Source organism: Vitis riparia, unplaced genomic scaffold, assembly GCF_004353265.1.
Source record: "Vitis riparia cultivar Riparia Gloire de Montpellier isolate 1030 unplaced genomic scaffold, EGFV_Vit.rip_1.0 scaffold783_pilon_pilon, whole genome shotgun sequence".
Taxonomy (NCBI): domain Eukaryota; kingdom Viridiplantae; phylum Streptophyta; class Magnoliopsida; order Vitales; family Vitaceae; genus Vitis; species Vitis riparia.
The window spans coordinates 13,340-37,573 of record NW_023269781.1 but is presented as its reverse complement, the minus strand read 5'-3'; the positions used below and the strand labels follow the sequence as shown (position 1 = coordinate 37,573).

At 32.2% G+C, this 24,234-nt stretch overlaps 2 pseudogenes; one reads left to right on the top strand and one right to left on the bottom strand.

Annotated features, from left to right (window-relative positions):
* The first annotated feature begins 3,211 nt into the window (after positions 1–3,211).
* On the top strand, positions 3,212–5,450 carry LOC117910578 (annotated as a pseudogene).
* Positions 5,451–18,561: 13,111 nt separating this feature from the next.
* On the bottom strand, positions 18,562–22,339 carry LOC117910592 (annotated as a pseudogene).
* Positions 22,340–24,234: the final 1,895 nt, after the last annotated feature.

Below are 24,234 nucleotides of genomic sequence, written 5' to 3'. Positions count from 1 at the left end.
AATTAACTTTCCTTCAAACAAGTTAACAGATGAAGCCATGTAAAGCATTAAAACCTAAGTGTGAAGGGGCTGAGGAGCAGTCCAATCTTTAGAGATGAGTAGTTCATCAAAGATGGTCCTGATCTCTTTATTTCTGTTTTTCTCTGTAACAATTTTTGCAAAGATCGGAGTGAGCCAAGTTGGCTGCCAGGTACGAAGTAGGTGCAGCGAGCAGGGTCCACTGATCCGGTTCCCGTTCTGGCTCATTATTGCCAACACACCTCTTGCTCCCATCATTAAGAACAAGAGAACGGATCACAAGGTTTATTGTCATATGCATTAGTTATCCAATACAATATATATAGTTAGTTGAGAAAACCATTCCATGCCTCTGAGTCAGGTAAACCATTAGATGATTGTCATGTTATAGCACAATGTAAGACAATATATAATCATTTATTGGCGGTTTACTTGAAATGGAGGTGTTGGGTACGTCTAATGGTAGTGGTAATGAGCTAAATGGTATAGAAAATCATGTTATACTTGGTCAAAGAATTGGAACTTGGGAATTGTGGAACTACTCCAATTCCATCATCTGTGGCTTTTTTTGGGCACTCTAATGGCGGATTCCCATATCCACTTTTGCATGGTAATTTAAGCCAAAATAAGGAACAGAAAAGTTGTTAGCCAAATGTACAATCATGAAAGCAAGATTTCAAAGGATTCAAGCGAAAACCTTATTAAATTATTTTCACAGGGAATTAACAGTCGGGCCTTGAAATCCTTACCAATCAGAAACAGAAAACCTGCAAATGAGAGAGAAACATAAGTTGAAGTGTAAAGTACTAATCTAAGGCATATATATGATTATTACTATTGTTGTAAAAAATTAGGGGAGCATTAGAAGCAAAAAATAATGAAATTTGTTAGGAAGTGTCCAAATTCCTAATTAGTCTAGATTATTTTTTTGTAAATAATATTATATAGAATATTTCTAGGTTGATATATTATTATAATATTAGACTTCCTTATAGAATAAGGAAGGTTGTTGGAAATATCTCTATAAATATTGTAAGTCATAAGGGGAAAAAACTATGAGATGGAGATGTAAAGATTATATAAGGTGAATAGAGATGTGACGAATAGTGGGAGGTACTTGGTGGAGTGAACAGACTCGTGGTAGGGTAAGGATACGAAGAGTGGGAAAACATATGATATTTCGGGAACCAATAGTTGTATCTGGTTATGTCCTTTGTAATGTTCTCTATTATATAATGGAATGATTTTCTCTCAGTGGACGTAGACATGGTTGGTCGAACCACGTTAAAATCTTGTATACCGTATGTATTGATTATTTTATTTTTGTATTATTGATTAACAATGTTTGCATCAAAGCTTCCGTCGGCGCAACAAAATCAAATCTAAGGCTGTAATAATTTTTTTTAAGTATTAATACAAATTTATGTCCATTCAAGATGCAAATGAAATAGATACCAAGAGAGTTATTAGATGTGAAGCTAAAGCCTTACAATTTAAAGCATCTTGCATGGCATTGTCAGCATCGTATTCTGCGTGTTTAAATCATTCAAATGATATTAGTCATAGAAATTGAAGACCCTTATGCCAGGAAAATAAGGAGGAAAGGAAGAAAAAATCACATAACATGCATTTGAAATTTACCTAGCCGATGTTGGGTTCTAGCAAACTTGAAAGGAAGGAAAAATTGACGGAATGGCAAGGTAAAAAAAAACTAATAAAATTATTTCTTGTTCATTTATGCATGGAAAATTTAAGCAAAAGAAAATTAAAATCCTTGAAAATTGCACTTTTCTCAGACTTTCCCATATTTTTTCCTCAGCATTTCTTTTCCTGACTTCAGTTCTTCTTTTTTTTTTTTCAAAATTTTATCTAAATTAAAAAAAATAAAAAAATTTATTATTATTTTTTGAATTTTTTTTTTTTTCGCCATTTGCCCATGTTGCAGTTGTATCATTGTCATACCTCCGCAATGTACACCATTCTTATAAAAATCCACAGTGCAGTTCCCCTTGCATGATGTGCTGCAAATGACGTTTAAAATGAAAGCTCCAGGCCCATAAGCAGCGTTTCTTGTAAATCTGGCATTGAGCGGTTGATGAAGCCTGAAAGTACCTTCCATTGAGTGATAAGGCACCTTCCTATGGTGCATGAATACGGAATATCGCTTGCCCGAACATCTCCAATCAGGGCATAAGCATATGTTTGTGAGGAAGACGAAGTGCCATTGCTATTGTTGCATGGAATAAAGGGAATGTAGTTAATATTACTGATTCGCACTGTACAGTTCAAGAAAACCGTAGAAGCTGATCCCCATTTTAAGGGCAAAGAATATGGATCTCCATGGCTGAAATTTTGAAAGGTCAAGTAGTAGTGAGGAGATGAGAAACAGCTTCCCTTTTTTAGCCCAGGATCCACTATCCAAATACTACGGTCTAAGTAGTTGATATTGGCTACATAGTATTTCCCCTTGTAAAGTTCTAACGTAGTCCTATTATCTTCACAAGCCAATTTATGGTTGGGATCACCACAGCCAGATCTATTATTTCCTTTTAACCAGAAAGGGTCACTGATATTCATATCCCCACAAAAAGACGTGCTGCACGACTCCATGCAACACATACTGAAAGAATGCAGGCATGGAGGAATGTTATGAGCCCCACTGCCGCAAGTTTTCCTTCACTCAACATCATGCTGCAGCTGCTTTGTTTTCACCTCAAGTTTCAGAAGAAGAAAAACGATTACAGAAAATCAAGGTCAAGAGGTCATTGTTTCAGTTCCTTGGCTTCGATCCTTAGGTACCATCGATGGGGGAGTTTGTCGTAGCAATACATTTGTTAAAAATAACACAGGAATCCTAGGTGAGTGAATATGCCTATGAGCATTGTCTTTGATAATACCTACATATTAATAAATATTGGATTCCATAGTTCTAACAAGGCTCTTTTGGGAATTTATTGTTTAGGGAAGAGTACAAAATGTTCATGACTCCAAAGTAGAATAGGCTCTTGAAATGGCCGATCGAAGATTGGAATTATCAAAAAGGTTTTGGAGAATTCAGTAGAATTGTCAGCATCCCAGATGAAACAAATTTTTTAAAAACATTGACTTTCCTTCAAACAAATTATCAGACGAAGCCAGCTAAAGCATTAAAACCTAAGTGTGAAGGGGCTGAGGAGCAGTCCAATCTTTAGAGATGAGTAGTTCATCAAAGATGGTCCTGATCTCTTTATTTCTGTTCTTGTCTATAAAATTTTTTGCAGGGGTTGGAGCGAGCCAAGATGACTGCCAGTTACCAAGTAGTTGCAGCGAGCAGGGTCCACTGGTCCAGTTCCCATTCAGGCTCAAAGACCAGCCACACAGCTGTGGGTATCCCGGCTTTGAGCTTGCTTGCGTACAGAAGAAGCAGACCATGCTAACCATGCTAGAGCTGCCAAATTCAGTAAAGCTTATGGTGAAGAAGATCAATTACAAATCTCATGAAATTGTAGTCCAAGACCCGAATAATTGCCTCTTAAGACAGCTTCTGAACTTCAACCCAAATGCTTCTCTCTTCAGTTTCAAATTGGAAAATAACTTTCGCCAAAAAGACAAGGAAGTGGTACAAGACTTCACCATCTTCAACTGTTCCTCACCTAAGGAAGAATCAGATTATTTTCATCCCATCCGTTGTGCCATCGGGAACTCAGTTTATGCTGTTCCCTCCTCCTCTCATCTCCATTCCTTGGATCTATTCTCTTGCCATGGGATTTACAGGGCTTATCTCCCGTACGAAATACTTGTTGTGGAAAGTGATTTTACGATGACTTGGGAAAAATCTATATGTGAAAACTGTGAGGCACAAGGTAAGTTATGCAGACTGAAGCCCGAAACCAAGAATCTTGAAACAGAATGCATCTCAAAAAAGGGTATTATATTCATTCCTTATCTTGCTTCTTTTCACTCTTCAAGCAAACATATACTTGGTGCAGTTAAACCCAGATGATATAATTTGCTCACCTGCCTTTCTGTAATGACTACAAGCCAATGGGGAATTCACTCTTTGTTAAAGACCTTGGCTACGAAAAAATGCAATTGGAAGGCCCAAGGTTAAGGGATACAAGGAGAAAGAGTTGAAAATGTATAAAAAAATAGAGAAAATTGAATATAAGAAAACAATATATGTTTTGATTTTATTAGTTTTCTAAGCACATCAAGCTAATAATTTTATGATTTGCTGCAGGTGCACCTATGCGGCTCATTGGAGGTGAAAGTTCTTATTTCCCATGCTTCTTTTATTATTGAGGGAAACGGAGTCTTAACTAGTTGTTTCTATATGCAGGTATAATCTTCGGATTCTTTATTCTGATGCTTGTGCTGGTTGCAGTCTACCATGCGTATCGCACAAATAAATCCAGAAAGGAGAATCAAATAAAGATTGAATCATTTTTAGAGGATTACAAGGCTCTCAAGCCCTCAAGATATAGTTATGTGGATATTAAGAAGATTACAAATAAATTTAAGGAGAAGCTGGGTGAAGGAGGTTATGGGACGGTCTACAAAGGAAAACTTTCCAATGATATTCTTGTTGCAGTTAAGGTTCTTAACAATTCCAAGGGAAATGGGGAAGAGTTCATTAATGAAGTGGGAACAATAGGTAGAATCCACCATGTTAATGTGGTTCGCTTGGTTGGATTTTGTGCCGATGGATCTATACGAGCTCTTATTTATGAGTTCTTACCAAATGAGTCTTTAGAGAAGTTTATATTTTCAGTTGCTGGGGAGAATCATTCACTTGGTTGGGAGAAACTTCAACATATTGCTATAGGTATAGCCAAAGGAATTGAGTATCTTCACCAAGGTTGTGATCAAAGAATCCTCCATTTCGATATCAAACCTCATAATATTTTACTAGATCAGAATTTTAATCCAAAAATCTTTGACTTTGGTCTAGCAAAATTATGTTCGAAGGAAGAAAGTGTTGTTTCTATGACTGTAGCTAGGGGTACTATTGGCTATATTGCACCAGAAGTGTTGTCTCGAAATTTTGGAAATGCATCTCATAAATCAGATGTTTATAGTTTTGGAATGCTATTACTTGAAATGGTAGGAGGAAGAAAGAATATTGATGCTACAGTTGAGAACATCGGTCAAGTATACTTCCCAGAGTGGGTTTATTGTCATTTGAATCAAGGGAAAGAGTTGAATATTCGAGCTGAGAAAGGGGGAGACACAAAAATAGCAAAGAAACTAACAATTGTGGGACTTTGGTGCATTCAATGGTATCCAATAGATCGTCCTTCGATGAAAGTAGCAGTTCAAATGTTGGAAGGAGAGGGAGATAATTTAACCATGCCTCCCAATCCTTTTGCCTCTTGGGTCCAACAAGAACAAAAATGAATAGGTTAGGGAGGTCACTTCAACATGATTTGGTATTTAGCACAAAATTAGAGTGAAAAAGGGTCTATCATAGGTTTTTTTTTCCTATAATTTTGAGTGTAATTAACATATCTTGTATTGTTCCTCAAAGTACTTGAGATTTTCATTTATTACTATTACTTTGATCAATGTTTGTATAACATTTGCCTTTTGTGCTTAACTTATATCAATGAAAGTGAAAATATGAGTTAGCTAGTCACTTCCAATTTATAGAGTCGATATTTGTATGCCTTTTGTGCTGGGAGATCAGGATGTTTTTCCTTGGAGATGGAAAATTCAGGTTCTCCATAATAATTATGATCCAATATTGCTTTAGCTAATTTAGTTCTTAATAAAGGATTGTTCAAGTTAAGTTTTTTTTGTTATTGGAATAGGTGAATTCTTATAGATCCTCCAAACTCTATTAAATTTGTCTAGCCAATAGATACCATAGATTTGAGTGAGTATAGGATGTAAAGTTACCAATCAATATGAATTATATTGGATGATCATGATACTTCCCAAAAATTGAGGAAGATATTGTTGATAAATAGAAGTACATCTTATTCATTAACATCTTGTACAATATTCCACCATAGTTAAGACAATCAAACCAACTCTCATATGATCTCTTATTGGTGATCTCACATTGGATAATCAATATTCCTAAAAGTTTAAACTTTTAAGATTTGACTCACAATGTGTACCATGCACTTTAATAAGTTTTACTAAATAACCTTAGTACTTAAAAGTAAAAGATCAAGTAAAAGGTTTTGAATTAATAAATTGGCCGGACAAGTTAATCGAAGACATCTTAAGTTAAGGATTAAGTTTTTAGTTATACCAAATACCTTAGAAGTAATTCCAAAAGTACATAATAACAATTGAAGCTTGAAGCAGAAAGAATTGTTTCTCATAGTCATAGTCATGCTCCATTTTGGTCATTTTAATTACTGAAATTTTGACTAGGAGAGCTTTGAGAAAGACAAGACCATTTACAAAATAAGCTTTGGCTTATGGAGAAGAATAAGTATTGAACAATGATGATTTTTCTATGAAATGGTAGAAATAGAAAGCATGTTGTGCTAACTGAATAGAAGAAATACAGATGCAAATGGTGTCATTATAAGAAAAAGGGAAACCTAAAGTAAGGGATGAAAAAAATGGGTAACTAGGATGATCGGTTTTGACAAGAATTGGTGGTTAAGCTGATGGAGGAGAGGCTTACTTAGGATAGAACAAATAAATTGATAGGAAAGATTTTAATAGACAGAAAACAAAGTGACTATAGAAGAAACTGTGAATCTTACATAAGAAGGAGACCATGTTGTGCTAACAAATGGAAAATTTTAGATAGAGAAAGTACACACAGTAGAGGCGGAAATGGTTAAATAAAAATATGGGAAGTCATTTCTTAAAAGTTGCACTTTTTGTTATTTGATTTGATTTGTTTGGTCTCTCTAGTATAAAACACCATATTTGAGTTCATACTTTCCATTTATCAAATCTTGTAACATAACCTTTGATTTTATATGTAATTTTTCTCTCATTTTGAACATAGCTTTTGAATTTCTCTCTATGCCCAAGAAATCAGTTACCTTCCATCTCAAATTTCTTTATGGCTTGAAGTAATCTTCTAAACAATGATATAAAATTCGTACTCTTATGATTGGTAATATTGACTATTGTATGAGTGAGTATAATAGTTGTGTTTATCACAGGAAATTGTTTGATGGTTTTTTTTTTTTTTTTAAATTTCTTTATTTTGTATTTTGATGACATGTTAATTAATTACAATAAGAACAACTTAAGATTAATAGGTTGAAAAATAAACTTAGGGGAGAGCTTGAAATGAAAGACCTTGGAGCTGTAATAAAATATTGGGCATGAAGATTTATAAAGATTGAGAAACAAAAAAATCGCACGTATTATAGAAAAGTAAATAAAGAAAGTGTTGGACTGCTTTGTAATGCAAGGGTCAAAGCTAATAAGCATCCTATTAGCAACTCACTTTAAACTTTCAAGTGTTTTATATCATCATAGGTTAAGGAGGAAGAACATGTCATGTGTTCCTTATACCAAACATTTGATATATGCAAGTAGTGTGGTGAGTAGTATATATATAGATTGATTTGATAGGATAAATTAGCTATTAATGAAATGTATGCTTTGATACTTAAAAGATACATTAGATGTTGGTTTAGTAAATACTAATAATAATGACATTTTTGGGATAGTTGTTGATTATAATTATGTTGGAGATCTAGATAAAAGTATCTTGAATAGGATGTGTATCATTTTACGTAGTAGTGTTATTAGTTGGAAAATAACCTTACAATGTACAATTGCATTGTCAACAATTGAAGCAAGATACCTGGCAACCACAAAAATAGTGAAAGAAACATTGCTTGAACTTAATATGTGTTGGCAATATCTAAAAGCTCAAGTTTGTTTGAATCTTGGGAATTGAAATTAAAGGTAAAGATTGCTAAAAAATGTCTCAACTTCTTTTTTAAATTAATTTGTAAGTTACTAATATTTTCTTATTAGAATATATTTGTGTAAAATATCTGTTTAATATTATAAAGGAATTATTCTATTGTGATATTTTCTTTTAAGAACAAGTACTTTGATAATTACACAATTAATTTCTTATATAAAATATTCTTATATAATTAGAAAAATATAGGAAAAGATTTTGGGTAAAAGAGGAAGTCATTTTTTGGTATAATTGAGACTTTGAGATTTAAAAGCTCTAGGATTGTAATCGCCTAGAATAATAGTGGAAATTCCTTTTGTCAAGTGAATGTAAGTTTAGTTTAGGCTCAACCATATAAATTGTTTTGTTCTTTACTTTTTCTATTTTCATTCTTTTATATTCTTCTCTTTGTCATTATTCTTTGTCGTGTATTTTACAACACCTTTTCCAAAAAGGTTGGCTTGGGTTACTATGAGGCCAAACTTTGCCTTTGGTATGATAATGTCTTCTAATAAGGATGATGTCCATTTCTACAAACACATAAACATAACAAAATGATAAACTATAAAGTGAATGGATGTGAATAAACAATAGTACAATATAAAGTTAATGAAATATTAATAATATAAACAACAAAATTTTATTTCACGTTTTGATATGATATATCTTTTTAACAATTGGATATTATAATTTTGTTATTAAATATCAAGATTCAAAATGTAAAAGATAAATGATAAAATATTTTAAAATTTTTAATTATTTATATATGATTTTAACATTTTATAATTATTTTTAATTTGAATAATATATAAATACTATTTTTATAATGACATGTTAATATTACAATTCAATAACACTTCAACCATTAGTCATACTATTAAATTGCAATCCGATAATTTTTCTAATTCAATGACAAATTTAGTTCTAGAAATATTAGTGGCAATCAAGTAGTTGCAATCTTGATGTAGGTTAGTCAATCATGTGCCCCACTCTAGGACAAAATGGGTTGGGCCAGGTCAAGTTTAGGCATTTTTAGTTTGGGTTTGATCCAAGTTTGGGCTATCCTTAGCTAGGTCCAAGCAGACTACTGGCTATATCTGGGCTGATCTATGAATTTAACTCCTAACCCAAGCCCGAGTGTAAACCCCAGAATTTAACAAATATAATCATGTCTATTAATAAAAAAGAACATAATAATCGATGGTTTAAGGGGTTTTACATCCCCTTTACCATGGTGGATTTCAAATCTCTATAAAGCATATCTTTCTAGTGTTGTTTTTGGCTTAGATTTCCTTATTAAGGGTCAATCCAATTAAGTTCGTAGCATCTACCAATTTCACCATCTAGTTTGGCCCTAGAGGGATTGGGTTGGGCTTTGGCTTAAAAATTTTGGGCAAGCTCATGCCAACTTCCTGTCATACGTGCCAATATCATATCCCTAACTCTACTATTAAAACACTATCAATCTTTCATAACACCAATATAGAACAATCTAATACTTTTTTAATGGCTATTCCATTAATGGCTATCGATTAAATCGACTAAATATAATGGGCTCAACTGACTTGAGTTCAATGGGCGGAGTCTGAACACTATAATATATGTCAATAATGCCCATAAGTAGCAAAGTACTCAAAATTGGATTGTTCACATCATCTCCTTTTCTTATATCAGCTATAGATACCATGGCCTATAAGCTACTGTCATACTTCTCTTCAAATAATTGACTTAAAATTTTGTAATTTTATTACAAGAACACATCCTCAGCTGAAAAGATATTGTCTCTATCATGGATAGCTTGAGTGATCCATAGATTAAAGACTGTTATCTGTAAAGAATTGGAGGCATGGATACTTACAACAATGTGATGAAGACATGCTGAATTATTGAGTTGTTAGTGATTGTACCATGAATTTTCCTAGAAGAACTAGATAAGCTTGACTGACAAAAGTTTTTGGCATCAAACATTGCGGGGTGGTTGATCATTCATAGAAAACACACATCATACAATCAGTCTATGGGGCCATTCCAATGGTAAAACAATGGAAAGCGGTTGCTTTCCAGCATGAAATAATTTGGGAGGAAATGATAGTCTAGAAGATAAAATCTCATGTCACCTAACCCTTGAATGTTGGACCTGAAACCATCAAACCCTAGTGGTGGGCTTATGGAAAGTTGAAGCATGCTTTTGATATTTGTTGTCATTGTTTAGGGTCCAATGCTTTTTCACATTTGTGGTGGTGCCCAGTTGAATTTGTCTTAAAATCAACTTTAGCAAAGTTAAGAATAAAATGAGTACTTTTACAATTAGTTATGAATAAACTTAATATATCAAATTAAAAAACTAAAATACAAGAAAAAAGTATCATATTTTTGAAAAAAATTATTCAAAATTATCTTCTTCATCTTATTTATTTATTTATTTTAAAAGGGCTTGATGTATTCTATTTGAAGCTTAATTAAACTTACATTTGTATATGATATTTGTCAAGCTAATTCTTTATTGACTCAAAAATTTCTAACTCTATTAAAACATTGCTTTAAAACAGTACTTTTTTAAAGCTCACCTGTTACATTTTTTGACAAAGGGGAAAAGGATGAAGCTGTACATATCCCATTATTGAGTTGTTATATATAGTGATTGGTAGCGAAAAAGAAATGCAATATTTTGTATCATTGAGAACATGCTTTCAAAAATCAAGTATTGTGGGGTAGTTAATCCTTTAGGAGCTTTGCAAAGTCGAACATGTTTTAATCGGTACTATGTATGGAGCCATGCATTCACATGTAGTTCAGAAGATAAGATTGCATGTCACCTCTGAATAATGGACCCAAAAGCATCAGGCACTATAAAGATTAGTGTTTTTGAATTATTGGTTACATGATCTTGTTGCTTATGTAAAGTTGAAGACATGCTACTTTTTGATATATATATATATATATCACCAATTTTATTTCAAAAGTATTTGTAATTAAGCATGTCCACTCATGAACAAAATTGATTTGGTTCTATCATCACCTTACACATTTCTTATTTCCAAATAATTGAGTGAAAGATTTGTCAAAGGCTACTCTTTTTTGTCTTTTTGGATAGAAGCTAGCTACTTTCTATTTTGCCCGAAGCTACTTTTTTTAGGTCGAAAGCAGTTTTTTTCCAAAAGCTATTATCATTCTTTTTTTTTTTCTTCTTTTGAATGATCAGTCCATGGGGCCACTCCAAAGGAAAAACAAGGGAAAGTGGTTGCTTTCCAGCACAAATAATTTGGGAGGAAATGATAGTGTAGAAGATAAAAAAGCGTGTCACCTACCCTTGAATGTTGGACCTGAAACCATCGAACCTAGTGGTGGGCTTTTGAATTCTACGTCATAGTGGTGGGTCTCATTGCTTTTGTAAAATTGAAACATGTGTACTTTTTATATTTGTGCCCAACATGCTTTTAATATTTGTGGTGTATGTTTATGGCCGAATGCTTTTCATATTTGTGGTGATGCCCAGTTGAATTTATCTTAAAATCAACTTTAGCAAGATTGTGATGAATAGTGGGGGAGCAAGGAATATTTTTAGGTTGTAAGCATTATCTAATTAGTTAATGATAACCTTATTATCATTCAATAAATTGAGTAATTAATTCTACATTTTAGTTATGAATAAACATGATATATCAAATTTAAAAACCGAAATACAAAAATAAATTTTACATTTTATAAAAAAATTCCTCAAAATATTCAAATGAGTTTTTTTTTTAAAGAATTGAAAATAATGATTTTAATAATCTTTTTTAAGTAAAGAAATCTTAAAAAAAAATTCATTGTAATTATCTATAATATCCTATTAAAACATGTTATATTCCGTAGTTTAAACTAAACACAATTTTCTTAATATGAATAATTACACTAAATTTTATCAAAAATTAAATGACACATATTTTAATATAATTACACCATTCAATTGTAAATAAGTCTTTATTTAATTAAATTTCAAAAGTAGAAAATTTTAAAAAATTCAAAATTGAAACCAAAGACAGCCATACATTAAAATATCTAATAAAAACTACCCCAAAAAAGAAAAAAAGAAAAAAAGTAAGTTAAGATAATAGTTGCATGTAAGGAAAAAGGATAAAAATAAGATAAAAAAATCATAAATGTTAAATAAATTTGTGAAAGATTCTATTTATTTTTAAAATTTTATTGAACTCCCGATTTATCATTAGCAGTTAAAGTTTGATAAAGGAACAAACAATAATATATGGTTCATTCTTGAAAACCTCTCTCTTTATATAATGATAACCGTTATTTATCTTGTCAATAACATTTTATTATCAATATTTTTTTGCTAAATTCAATATTTTAGGGGGGCCAAGATTTCTATTTTATTTTTTAGAATTATCAATGGGAAAAGTGGGTTTTGACTCACTAATTAAAAAATATATATAAAAATGAATCTAAACTTTTATAAATCATATTTATCTTCATGCATTTAAAAATATTTTAAAATACATGCGCTTTTTCGTAACTCAAATAATTATTTCTTAAAATATAAAATCATTATAATTAGGGGATTAGAAAGATTTTATTTATCATTTGAAAATCCTAGAGAATTTTTCCATAATAATTTGTATCTCATAATATATAATAAAAAATTCATAATACATTTATTTGTAAAATACTTTTATCAAATTAAAATAATAAATTAATTTTGGATAATTTTATTTAATATTATCAATTAAAAGAATATTTCAAGAAATAATTATTTGAGTTATGAAAAAGTGCATATATTTTAAAATATTTTTAAATGAATGAAAATAAAATTGATTTATAGAAGTTGAGGTTCTTTTTTCTATATTTTTTTCAAATAAGCAAATCAAAACTCACTTTTCCCATTCTCAATTATCTAAGGGGCTTTATATGTATATATATATATATATATATATATATTGCAAATTTTAGTTTGGGGTCCTAAAGTTGTATTTTTCATTAGTCCTACTAGTCTCAATACAACTAGCTATTTTTATTTTATCTTTTATCCTTTTATTCTATTTGACGTTTAATTTAAGAGTGTTTTATCTCTAAATATTTTTTTTTTGTTTTTCTCCATAGAATAGGTGTTGACAGGAAGACGACATATCCACTTATTGGGTCGTTAGTGATTGCTAATTAATGATAACGATGTGCAATATTCTCTATGTATTATGGAAAACTAGATAAGCTTTGATTGATAGAAAGTTGTTGACTGAAAAAAATCAAGCATTGTCAAGTGGTTAATCATTCAGTAGCTGCACACAAAGTTGAACATGCTTTAATCTATACTATGGAGCCATTCCAAAGGTACAACAATGGAAAGTGTAGGTTGCTTTTTGGGTTGAAATAATTTATGGGGAAGTGAAGTGATACATGTATTCATGTATAGTTTAGAAGATAAATGATGGATTTGAAAGCATCAAACCTGTAGATTAGTGTTTTTGAATTATTGGTCACATGGTTTTGTTGCTTATCTAAAGTTGAAGATGTATTACTTTTTATCTACACGCTTTTTATATTTGTGATGTAGTTTGTTTAGCAACCCATAATTTTACTAAAAGTTTGAACTTGTAGGATTTAAGCTCAATGTGTATCATATGTTAGGAAATTTTCCTACTGGACATATAAATTTTAGTACTTATTATTGTGTCAATGGAAGCTTTGATGTAAATATATTAATGGAAAAACATAAAATAAAACAATAACACATAAAGTATACAAGGTTTAATGTGATTTGGTCAAACCATGCTTACCCTTATGGATGAGAAAGAACATCCCATTATATGATAGAGATTATTACAAAGAATAGGAATAGACACAACTATTGGTTTCAAAATATCCCACTTTTCCCTTCTTTTTATCTTCACTATGAACCATGAGCTTTTTTGCTCCACCAGGTATCTCTTACTCTTTCTCATACATATACCCTGGTGAGCTATCTTGCTCCATCAAGTCTCTCTTGCTCTTCCTCACATCTCTATCTACCATGTATAGTCCTCACAAACTCATCTATTTTTCATAACTTTTTATCCTCATGACCCAAAATATTTATAGAGATATTCATACTAATTTTCCCTATTTTATAAGAAATCTAAATACAATCACAAAAAAAAAAAAAAACTCAAATATATTCTATATAATATTCATTAACATTTTACAAATATATATATATATATATTCCAATTAGGAATTTGAGATATTTCCCAACAATTTCCACTTTGAATCAAATTCCATTAAGTCAATTTTCATCTCTCCATGATATATGGTTTCCTTATGCATCTCTCTCTCCTTATGTGCCATGGTTTCCTTCGTGCACCATGGTCTTGTCATGCGTCATGATTTCTCTTACTTCTTATATCATTTGGTAAGAGAACAATTGACCCCACTTTCAATTAGAATTCTTTTTGTAATTCTTTTCTATGTTCTATTCTCTTTGCTCTTCCTAAAATCTTCAAACAAGGTTCATTTAAACATCTTTAACCTAGGCTCTAATACCATTTGTTTGCCAACAAAAACTTTGATGTAAATATATTAATGAAAGAACATAAAATAAAGCAATCACACATAGAAATCCATAAGGTTTTAATGTGGTTCGACCAAACCATGCTTGCTCCTATAGCTAAGAGAGAGCATTTCACTATAGGATAGAAAATATTATATAGGGACAAAAACATATACAACCATTGGATCCCAAAGCATCCCACTTTTCCTCTTTTTGTATCTCCACCATGTATCACAAACTCTTTTGCTTCACTAGGTGTCTTTCACTCTACCTCATATTTTTATTCACCACATAAAGTCCTCACAAGCTTATTCTCTCTTATAATTTTTTCCTCTCATGACCTAGAATATTCATAAAGATATTCCTACTAACTTTCCTTATTTCATAAGAAATCTAATTACAATCACAAATAAACTTAGAAATATTCTCTATAATGTTCATTCTATAAAAAAAATCCAATGAGAAATTTGAGACACTTTCCAATATATATAACAAATGGTAAATCTAAAATTATAGAAAATAAAATTAATAGAGATAAGAAAGGTCGCCTGATTTGGTGAAGCATGTAAAAACATGCTGTCCAAAAATCGTTATTGCCTCCCTATGTATAGGTATTGATGGTCAATAGCAGTTCCATCATACAACCATAATTAGCTCACAATAATGTCTTTTTCATGGGCATGTCCATAGGAAGATTATGAAAAACCCCTCATGATCAAGTTACCAAAAAAACATATGAAGATTTAAATATAAAAGACACCATTATAGAATATAGAAAACTATGAGGTTGTGTAAAAGATGAGAATGGTATACAAATATTTTAGGATAATTTCAAAGGAAAGTCCCTTTTATTAAGAGATGACTGTGGTGTACATAACATATGATAATATTAAAGGTTATTGAATTACTTATTAAAAAACAGTTTTCTAATTAAAACTTTATAAATAACAATATAGAAAATAAATAATAAAAGGAAAGAATTGGCCTACTTTATACTATGCAATTAGTATAGATATCTTTAGGACTTGAACCTATACTTGGTGTTGACATTTTCCATTTGATGATCCATAATGAACTATGTCTTGAACTAGCTCCTTGAACCTAACTTCAATATGTCACACACATATTATTGATATGGGACTTAGTTTTAAGCTTGTTAGCATGATTAATGACCATGTATTGGTATCTTGATTCTCATGAGAGTAAGTTGCCATGTTTAATAAGTTTAATAAGTAACTTGGTGCAAGAAAAAAGAAAATTGGCAATGTGAGCCATAACTTTCCAAATTTAATGTAAATTATTGGGTATAAAAATAACTTGATTATACACAAACATGAGCCTCAATAGTGCTAGCAAATAAAATAGTGTTTACATTGGTAAACATTGAATACAACTTGTACCTAAATTACATAATCATAACAATAGAAAATATAAACAATTTTTTCACTCTAATTGATTCATTCCCAATTGGTGTCTCAGCTGATTCATGTCCAGCTGGTGCTCTTTGATTGAGAGAGTAATCAACAAAATTTATAACCTATATCACCATGCATTAGGATAGCTTTAGCTAATATAGCATAGTGGCTCTAGGATCGTTCACTGGGAAGGGTTTTCAACTCACAACTGATATCAATTCAAAGTAAATTGGTGCTTTTTCATTTTAAGGTTAGCTTTAAAAGAAAACATAATCTTTGGTTGAAAAGGTTGGTTTTAAGCTAACTAAAAAGAAAGTAATGGAAATTACTTTTGAAGAAAAACATTCCTTGGAGGTTTGAGTTCACAGGGGAGATTCCTCATGCAAAAACAGTGCTCCGGTTATTTGGTTCATTTCCTCGCATTAGAGAATTAACATATAGTCAATTCTCTAACCGGTGTTGTACAAATGTAACCTTTAAATGGATTTCAACTCTAATTCCCTCTCACTGATGCAACTTGCAATGGCTCGTGGCTCTCACCTAGCATTTGCCATTCAAGGTGATCTTTAACTTTGGACTTCCCTTCTCAAGCTCACAAGAGATAACTAATGGATGTCTCCTTGGAGTCCAAAAGCTTACCAAGTGTTGGCAATTCTAGAAAATCCTACCTTCAAGTCACTTCCCAAAAGCTCGTAGAGGTAAATTAGTGCATCTCCATGGATGGAGATCACTTGCCTTACCAAGTGTTGGCTCAAGTGAATTGAAGGTGTTTTAAGTTAACTAAAAACATAGAAATCATTAAAGGATTACACTTTCTCTTCATTAATGGCTGAAACCATAGAGCTATAAATTCTTGCACTTGGAACCTTTCCCTGCAACCTTAACTCCAAGGAACTAAAAGTCTAGCCACCCATTCTCTGAGGAAACTTCCTCAGAGCTTGTTTTGGCTAGTAAGAAAAGAATGAGAAAACAAAAATATATATGAAAAACAGAGCAAGTGCTCTGTAGATATGTTACTTATACAAAAGGTTGTCTCTGAGAACAAGCTCCCAGAAGATATCTGATATGATATCTCCCCGTGTAAAGGAAATTACAAACTATATATATGGGTTTATTTACCCCTTGTTCTTACTTAGAGACTAAGGAATCCTATGATAGGTGAGTTACAAGGAGACTTTGGGGATTTAGACAACAAATATCTAAAGCAAAATATCCCAAAATATCTCAAAATATCTCAAAATATCAGGAAGCTTCAGGAGAACTCTACAGCTGTGCATGTCTGACCGGGTAAGCGCTACCAGAGGATCCGGATGTGAGATATCCAGATGTAAAATGTCGGCGCACGGAATTCCGGATGTGAAATGTTGGCGCACGGAATTCTTACTTGGGTGGACTGAGCGCTTATCCGGCGCAACTCCATCCGGATTCCCTCAGGGGACACGCGCCGCCATGCTATCCGGCACTCGTGAACATCACACTCCGGATGATAGCATATCCTATCCGGATATGTTGTCCGGATCATTGACTACAGTGAGCAAGCCTTGCTACAGCCCACGTTCCGCCGCTCTCCAATGGTGTGTCCGGACACCCTGTCCGGACATCTTTTACCATGGATTCCAAAGAATCTCTCCTCAATCTCGGATTGCTTTGGTGATAAAAAAGCTATCAAAACACCAAAACTTAACACAATTTGATTAGAATTGATTGCGAGGGTCCTTAATATGTTAATTGGGTTAAAAGGTGATAACTACTACTCAAAAGTATTTAAAAGAGTTAATTATAAGCTATGAAATAACACTTTTTGAGTAGTAATCACTAATTTTGAGATGACCTCCAATTCTTGTTGAAGAGATGTTTTATCTCTCCTAGCATTTATTCTTGTACTTGAACCTATAGTATTAGAAGAAGGTTGGAAGGCATGATTAAATCATCTTCTCCTTTCAACATTTTAACGACAACCTTCATAAAAGGGCAATCCATTGGATACCATATTGGATATTCTTTTAGCATTAGAAATGTGTCATGAGCTAGACGTGATAGAGGAAAGAAGCCATGAAATTCTAAAGTAGATAAGGTATCTATCAAGGAGACAAGTCAATTAATTTTTTGATTCTATCTTACCTCAGTGATTGTAAAGGTTACTAAAATTGAAATGTGAAGCATTGTGAGGTAGTATACATGACCAACCATCCCTAAATTTCAATATTAATGGATCGTGTCTTTTATAATGCATCCGTATGGGGCCTTTCTAAAGGTAAAGCCACTTTCTTTGCAGGAAAAGGATGGCAGAGAATTAAGCTTCATTCTCTAAAATTGTAGTCACAAATTAAAGGCCAAATATTTGTTTGGAAACTCTTGTTTTTTATTGCAAATTAAAAGATTATATTCTTTATCAAGTTATTGGGTAATATCATTTAGCTTAAGGGTCAACTTAATTTAGTTATTATATAACTAATTAGTCTTACTTAGTCCATAAAAAATTGGTAAAGAAAAAAAAAGAAAAGAAAAAGAAAACTATATAGGTATAGTGGATGAGACTCTAATTTTCAAGTTTCACAGATCTGATTCTATTACTATTTCATATAATACTCTTTGTCTTGAATTTGATGGACATTTGCTACTCTTACTTGATTGAAAGGTGACTTATAGAGTTGTGTATACCTTAGCTATAAATTGGGTTATTAGAATATTCTTGCACATATTCATAAAAATATCACACATAAGAAATACATTACATGGGTACAAGAACTTTTAGAATCTAACATGGATTGAGCCACATGTATAATCCCTTTGTACAATCATTTGTTTAATTAATAGAAATATAAATGGAAATGCCATAATGATGAACAATTATACATTTGTAATAATTTGAATATATAGACAACTATTTTTGCTCTAGTTCTGAAATGATTGCCAACTCTTGTTGAAAAGCTCTTCCTAGCTTGCTCAAATTTGTCTTTGTTGGAACTGTTGAAGCAAAAGGATTAGGAGGCATGGTTAACTTGTCTCCTTCTCCTTCCAACATTTGAACCACAATTTTCATGGAAGGACGATCCATTGGATACCATTGAATGCATGAAAGTCCCACAATTGCTAATTTCTTTGCAATCTTAGCATCTCCTTCTTCTTCAATCCGAATAAGCAACTCTTCCCCATGATCCAAATGATTATAAATCCATTCTGGAAAGTATACTTGGCTAGTACTCTCCACACTAACATCAATGTTCTTCCTCCTTCCAACCATTTCAAGTAACAACATTCCAAAACTATAAACATCTGACTTAGAAGACACATTCCAAATTCCTGGATAACACTTCTGGAGCGATGTAGCCCATTGTTCCCCTTATAACTGTCATAGAGACTGCACTTTGTTCCTTGGAGCACAATTTGGCTAAACCAAAGTCAGAAATCTTTGGATTAAAGTTGTGATCAAGTAAAATATTATGAGGTTTGATATCAAAATGGAGGATTCTTTGATCACAACCTTGATGAAGATACTCAATTCCTTTGGATATACCTATAGCAATTTCTTGAAGTTTCTTCCAACTAAGTGAATAGTTCTTAACAGCTTTTGAAAATATGAACTTCTCTAATGACTCATTGGGTAAGTACTCATAAATTAGAGCTCGTTTAAATCCATCAGCACAAAATCCGACTAAGCGAACTACATTGACATGGTGGATTGTACCCATTGTTGCCACTTCATTAATGAACTCTTCCCCATTTCCCTGAGAATTGTTAAGGATTTTTACTGCAACAAAAACTTCATCTGAAAGCTTTCCTTTGTACACGATTCCATAACCTCCTTGGCCTAATTTATCTTTGAATTGATTTGTAATCTTTTTAATATCAGAATAGGAGTATCTAGAGGGCTTGAGAGCTTCATAGTCTTGCAAAAACTTTTTAACATTTATTCTATACTCTCTTTCTAATTTATTTGACCTATAGACTCGATAAAGCGCAACAGTTACTAACACGAGAAGAAAGAAACCAAAGATTGCACCTGCATACATAAAAAGAAGAAAACTTGAACTTTTTTAATTTAAATAAATAGATAAAATAACCAAATTAAGAATCTTTATCTCTATAATAAAATATGTATAAATAGAATATTACCTGTCACAATTATTTTCTTCGATACACCTATAAAAAATTAAGATAAAAAAAGTAATTAGCTTATTATGCTCTTGGAATTAATAAAAACGTGCTAAATTACATGTTCATGTGATATGATTTTAACCTAATTAATTTTATACTAGACTTCAACCTTATCTTTTTGGGTCCCTTTCTTGTATTCTATGCATTCATTTTTGAGGTAGTACCAATTCTATTACTAACTCCATCCTAACTTGTGATGGAGATTAAAATATACCCTTCTTCTAATCTCTATTATGTGTCATAGTTAGACTATGTTTCATAATAACTTATTGTCTTCATGAGGCATCCGACACTAATTCATCCCATTTTATAACAAAATCTAAAATAAAAATAAAACTATATGTCAAAGGAATGTAAGGAAATCTCTATTCTTCTTCTATGCCATTATATATAGTTATCCAACCGGTGGATATGATGATACTTGACGATTTGATTGACCATTAATGTAGAGCTTCTCATGTTGGATAAGAGAGAAAAGGTATCCATGTGGATACCCATTAAAATTAGGAAAATGATGTTTATAGAATTTTTTGCACAATGGTAATTATTGGGAGTGCAACAAAGGTGGATTACTTGGGAAATTAAGGTTTAGTATGCTCCTCTAAGATATGGAAAAATAAATTGAGAAAATCATCTATTTTAAATAATCTTTAGTAATTTTCTTTTAGTTCCTTAAATATTTTAAAAATCCAAAATGAATCTTGAATATCAATTGGATTACATTATATTTTGAGGTTCACATCCTTGGAAAAATATGAAGACACTAAAGAAAAATATTAATCCTAGGTAGCTAGGAAAGAATCCATTACAAAAGAACTTTTAACAATTTTACAATTAAATTCAAAATAAACATTTAACTCTTTGTTCAATTATTTCCTTTAATTTTGCCAGACTCTAAAAAATTGATGAGAGAAGAGAAAATGCCTAAGTTTGGATCCATTTGTTTAGCTCAATTTTTTGAGGTGAAATGCAAAGAAAAACAATATGAAACTTCAGCCAAAAATTCATCTAACAAGAGTTTTAAAATGTATAAAATTATTTTCACTAATTATTATTTCAAATTATGACCTAATAATGGACAAAAATATTTTAATCAAAGGGGCAAAACAATTACTACTTTAAATAATAATTAAATATAAACTCGTGTAGACCCAAATCACTGTTGTGATTTTTTTTCTCAAAAGTGCTCGGACATGGAAAATGTCCAAAAATAGAAAGAGCTTATTTTGTTAAAAATGGATCATATTTCATGTTTTTATTAAAAAAAGAAAATGTTATTTTTTAGATTTAGAGATTATTTTGTCAATTTTTATCAAAGAAATTAATACTTTTTTTTTTTTCCGATAGAACGTAAATTCCGTCCCAGATTTTAGTTCCACATTCATAACCTACAAATTCAATCAGCAGAATTTATCAGCTCATATCCTTTGCAATGGTTTTTTTTTTTTTTTTTTTTTTAATTTAATTTAATTTTTTTTATTTATTTTAATTCCAAAATGGACTATTTGTATATGAAATCATAGTAGAGGATATGAGGCATGAAAGATGAAAAGAAGACGAATAGGGAATTAAGATACATATAATACCTTTAATACATTCAGTTTCTGGTTGCGCGCCATTACTCTTCTTCAGTCTGCATATTTTTCCTCCTCCTGGGCAGCTTCCACATATTGATTTCGACCACTTCAAAGAAAATGCACTTCCATTGAACATATAATCCCCATAATCTCGATTACCTGGAGCTGAAGCGTTGTAAAGCCTGCGGCAAGAGGATAGATCCGTATATTGGACAGATCCGGAGGAATAAACAGCATAAACTGGGTTACCAGGGTTAGAAAGGCAAGGGATGTGCTCAAAATTATAAGCCCTCAATAAGGGTGCTGCAGTTTTATATGAGGAACAAGTGAAGAAGGTGAAGTCCAGTTCAAATTTGAAGTGGAAGGGGGAGGCAGCTAAGTTGAGGTTTCGAAGCTGTCTCGCAAGGCAATGATCCGGGTCCTGGACAATGATTTCCCGGGATTTGTAAGTTATTTTCTTCACCAAGAGCATTACCGAAACTGGCAGCTCTAGCATGGTCTGATTATTCTCAGTGCAAGACAACTCAAATCCCGGGTATCCACAGTGGCGTGGCTGGTCTTTTAGACGGAAAGGGAACTGGATGAGTGGACCCTGGTCGCCACAACGATTTGATGTCATGCACTCATCTCGGCCCCCTCTCATCTCCACAAACAAGGTCAGAAACAAGAACAAAAACAAACAGAGATATCGATCCATTTTTATGGAAGGAATTTGTGATTTTTGCCAAGGACAGAAGTCTCTGGGATAGGAAAGAAAGTGGAAAGGGAGATACAAATATCGAGAGGAGATTAGCCTAAAAATTTATAGAGAAGAATTGTAGGACGGAGGATTACTGCGGTTGTACATTTTATTCAGTCACTTTTACTAATAGATTTTCACTCTGTATCACATGTATATGCTTTACCAGGATGTGAAGTTATCCGCGTGCATAAAAATCAAAGTCGTCAAATGGGGATCGCAAGTTGGTTTAGCCTGTTTGAGAAATTCAAATTAAAAACGAAAGAATTCCAGCTTAGTATATCTCTCTTAAATGTCATGATGTTCAACACGAACATAAAAATGTATAAACATTCACGTTACCTACTCTAAAATTTAATATTTGTAAAACCACCACACTCTGTGGGGTTGAGGATTTCCATTTATATAGACGTATACAAAACAGAGTGAGTTTGAATGTACAAATAAAATATGAAAGATAAGTACAAATGGAAATCATATCTCCTAAACTATATCTCCTACAATCAAGGAGGATTCCATAAATCAATAACTGATTTATTGGAATTCTCTACACTCAATACCTTGGTTGGTATTATGACACAATTGCCCAAGAATGGCGCGCCAATAGAGGAACTCCAGCGACATCCCTGGGCCCACGCATTTGTGAGTCTAGTTGCATGGCCATCTTTATGCCACGTGCCATCTCTCATTTCATCATTTTTTATTTTGAAAATAATTTTCCTAAACCCCATTTTGTGAATAAATTCTTCAATTCTGGTTTTTAATTAATTTCAAATCTCCAATTTTTTTTTTTTTCATCCTTAACATTTTTCTTAGGTTCTAAAAACCCGCTTTTCAATAAAATTTGATTGTCATTTTCTTTCTGGCAAGCCACTTTCACATCTTCTTTGATTTTTAAAAATGTTTTAAAATAAGCATGAATTTAATCTCGTAATTCTGAATAATGGAATTTTTGGAATTAATTCATGCAAAAATAAATGGGCTTTGGTGGGGGCCCAACATGGGTGATGATTCCTCTAAAAATAAAGTTGAGTGAAGTACCATGTGTGCCATTGATGATTTCGTATCTGGTTTAGTGGCATGTGAGTCATGTTTTATGTTCATTTATTGTACACTAACCTCATTTCTTGATAGTGCATGGTGGCTCGTTGCCAAGGTACACACCTGCTCTCATTCTGACCATTCTTTATTGAGCGTTTTGATTCTCACATGTGCATGTTTGTTCCGGGTATCCATCGTTTTCCTTACCAATTACCATGATTGCTGTATTTTATTAGTAGAGACCCGACTTTAGGGGCTTAGAGGGGTGCTACGGTCTTTACCGTACCTTCCTGATAAGTAACTTGACCCCCAAGCCTAATCCAGTTTTGCACAGACCATCTTTTCCAAAATAAGGAGTCACACTTAGGGTTTTCTTTCTTATTTTTTTTACCCTTTAAAAATAAAACAAAAACAAGTGGCGACTCCAAGTCATTTTCTAACAAATAAATCATTTTTTCAAATTAAAAATCAAGCTCGCCATAGAGTGGAAGCACATGAGCCGAAATACGGGGTCCACAATACCATATATTGAGAGAGTTTGAGTCTATTATTATTATTATTATTATTATTATTATTATTATTATTATTATTATTATTATTATTACATAATCTATTGAGTCCATGCTTTTTTCTTTTCTCAATGATTACTACATGGTCACATATCATATGGTTCATTTCTCCCACAATCTAATATTTTTTGTGGTCTCCATTGGTAATTTGTATTGATAAAGTTCAAGATCAAGCATTCACCTGACTCTCTAACTCCTTTATTGTTAGGATACCTGCCCTATCTTCACCATTGATATGGTGTCATAACCAAAGTGCTACTTAGCTAGTAGCAAATCCAGTGTTTCATGCAAGGAGTAAACACATCGAAATCGATCTCCATTTTA